Below are 3472 nucleotides of genomic sequence, written 5' to 3' on the forward strand. Positions count from 1 at the left end.
CCCCAAGCCCACCCTGCTCCCCCCCACCGCTCCCCAGAGCCACCTCCAGCGTTGTTTTTCCCTTCTGTCATTTGGCATGGGGGACAGGGTCTCTCTGGGTCCCTCTGCCCCTCTCTTTCCATCCTGTCACTGTCTCCCCGCTTGTCTTCCCTCCTCCAAGCGAATGGCTGTCTGAGCGGCTGTCTCAGCCTAGGGTAGCAGACTGTTGATGAACCTAGGAAGGTGCCTCTGTGCTTGCAAAGCCAAGTATAAGCTGGTCTTGGTGGGATTCATGGAATCTCCTTTCCTATGTTGGGGGGCGTGACAGATTTCCCCTCCTATCTCCTGCCCTTCAATGAGCTCCAGGCTCCTTGGAGCTTCCCCCCCCACCACCAATAAATGGTTGTTTCACAACTGAGGCTCCGTCATTCAACCAGTCCCCAGAGCTTCCCCTCGGCTGTCCACTGGGGATGACGCGTCTGCGGACGCAGACCCCATGGCCTGAACTCCACGGTCAGAAAGAGGACTTGGGGGTGGAGGCGGAGAGTAAGGGGTAACAGCTACTGAGTGATGTGCTTTGCCAAGGGATAGATGAATTCTCTTCATACTCAGCGCTCAGCCAGAGGCTCTCCCAAGCCCCCAGATATGTTGGCTTTTTCTAGCCAGGGAGAGAAATTTCTGTATTAGAAATGACTTTAGAAATGATCTTAAACCCCCTTCCAAGTTCCCCCAGCTCTCAAACTGTCTTCACTGCAGGCCTAAAGCTGCATCTCAGCGGGATCCTCTTCAGTTACTCAGAAATATTCAGAACTGAAAAGGGAGGACACATCATCCAGCTGTGCCTCTCTCAGCTCTTGGTTTCAAACCCAGGGGTCCAAGTCCCTGGAACGCCCCCTCCCAAAGATATAGGAAAAGCCATGAAAGTCCCAGCATTTTATTCCTTTCCAGATTCAAACAGCAGAAGTCACAAAGGCAGAGCAGCCTTGAAGGGGAAGGGGCCTGATATGTCACCAATGGGCAGGGGACGAGGAGGCAAGTGACAGAGGAGCAGGTGGACAGTGTCCAAAAAAGGTTTGGGCCTGAGCTTGCACGGGATGAGGCAGAGGAGAAAGCCTGGCCCCTAGCAGGTGAGGCTGGCCGGAGGTGGAGGTGGAGGCCAGCAGCTGTGTATTGCAGTGGCTGGGTTGAAAGCTGGGGAGGTGACATAGTTCTGGAAAACCTTCAAGGCATATCAAACACATGCAGTGGAGGGTGGAACTCCACATAGAGAAAAAGATCCCAAGAAAAAGATCAGAGGCTCCGGAAGGAACTGCTAATTCTCTGAGCATGCGGGCCAAACACTCAGGAGCGGATGATCACAATGAAATACAGCTACTATTTATTGGGCTTCTAGGATGTGCCAAGTTAAATGGTCTCCGTAGACATATCTGCTCCAATGATTTTTCATAATGGGCTGTTATCCAAATTTTCCAAATAAACTGAGTGACATAGATGATGTCACAGGGGCAGGATTCACTTCCAGATCTGTCTCCCAACAAACTTCCTGGACTCCAAAATCTCCCAACACAGATATTAAGCTGCTTCTCAAATATTTACCCTACTCACATATACTTTTAACTTAAAATGATAAAACCGCCAGGCATGATGGCACATGCCTGTAATCCCAGCATTTGGGAGGCTGAGGCAGGAGGATCACCACGAGTTCAAGACCAGCCTAGGATACGTAGTCAGTTCAAAGCCAGCCAGGACTACATAGCAAGTCCCTGTCTCAATAAAAACAAAATAATGGGCTAGGGATTTAGCTCAGTGGTTCCACTGCCTGCCTTGCAAGAGCAAGGTCCTGAGTTCAAACCCCAGTGCCAAGATAATATATTAATAACAAAATAATAAAATGATAAAAGCCAGGCACAGTGGCAGGCACCTTTAGTCCCATCTACTGGGGAAGCTAAAGTGAGAGAATCATTTCAGCCCTGTTCAAGACCATCCTGGGCAACACAGTAAGACCTCATCTCAAAACAAGATAAAATAATAAAAATTAGCTGGATGTGGTGGCACATACCTTGTAATCCCAGCACTTGGGAGGCTGAGGCAGGAGGATGGCAAGTTCCAGACCAGCCTGGGCTATACTGGAAGACTCTTGTCTCAAAACAAAAATGAAAACACAAGTTAGGCTTGGTGGTATGTTCCTGTAATTCCAGCATTCTGTGATACTGAGACAGAACAACTGAAAGTTTGAGCCCAGGCTGGGCACTTTCATGACTTAGCAAAACCCTGTCTTAAATTTTTTTTTTTTATTAAAAATGGCTCTTTGGGTTCACTCCCCAGTACTGAAAAAAAATTTTTTTACTCACTTCGGTCCAGAGATAAACTGAACAATAATATAAAAGGGCTGTCAGTGTAGCTCAGTGTGAAGACCTTGGGTTCAATCCCTAGTACTGTAAAAAAAATTTTTTTTTAAAACATGCCTGTTGCATTCTCTGATACACACATTAAAATACAATGTAACTATGGGGCTGGGGATTTGGCTCAGTGGTTCTGCCACCTTACTTGCAAGCAGAAGGTCCCAAGTTTGAACCCTGGTATCACCATAAATAAATAAATAAATAAATACAGTGCAACTAGATAGCTCAGTATGGTGTGTGGTGGCCAGGCCTGTAATCCCAGCTCTCGGGAGACTGAGGCAGGAAGATCGCTGCAAGTTCAAGGCCAGCCTGGACTACATAGCCAGACCCTGTATCAAAAACAAAACAAAACTAAAATACACTGTAACTAGATAAACAGAACTTCCCTAAATAATTCTACATTCTGCCGGCAGGTCATGTCACACTTTAGAAAACACTGCAAGGGATCCCCCACACACACACCAAACAAGGAAGCAAGATGAGGAAGGGTAACCCTCTTGGCTTGGAATCTATGATTCTAGGATGGAATCATACAAAATCTGCCCTCCTGTACCCACTCTAGTCTGCAGGGGGCACCTTCATTTCATCTGCCATTCACTAGTTTAGGGTCCGCAAAATGCCAAGCCATGAGTAGCAACAGGTAAACATCCTCTGTCTCCCCCAAACTGCTAACTCTTATGTAAGGGCAGGGCAGGGTCTACCTCCTTCCAAAAGAGAGTGGGTCTAGAATCAGCGTGAGATGGAGTAGGATGGGGGATTCTGCACCCAAAGATGTCGATACTATCGTCAGGGGCCAGAGTGATACGCGGAGAGAGCAGAGAAAAAAAAGAGCAACCCCGAACTCTGGCCGCGCTGCGGAAATTGAGAGGGCAGCAGCCCCAGGAGACTCCCGAGATAAGACAGCCAAATGGGGCTCAGGTCTTGGCTAGCACTGGCTAAAGACACTCTGGGAGTTGGCCTACAGAGGAAGAGGCAGTGCTTGTAAGAGGGAGCCCTCCGACAAAGACCCCCGGCCCAGGACCCAAAGATGAGTGGATTTGGGCACTAAAGAGAGCCTCCCCCCAGGAAGTCTTCGAGTGGGAAGTTTTACC

The sequence above is a fragment of the Fukomys damarensis genome, unplaced genomic scaffold (assembly GCF_012274545.1).
Source record: "Fukomys damarensis isolate Sample0158 unplaced genomic scaffold, DMR_v1.0_HiC HiC_scaffold_30, whole genome shotgun sequence".
In the NCBI taxonomy this organism is placed as follows: domain Eukaryota; kingdom Metazoa; phylum Chordata; class Mammalia; order Rodentia; family Bathyergidae; genus Fukomys; species Fukomys damarensis.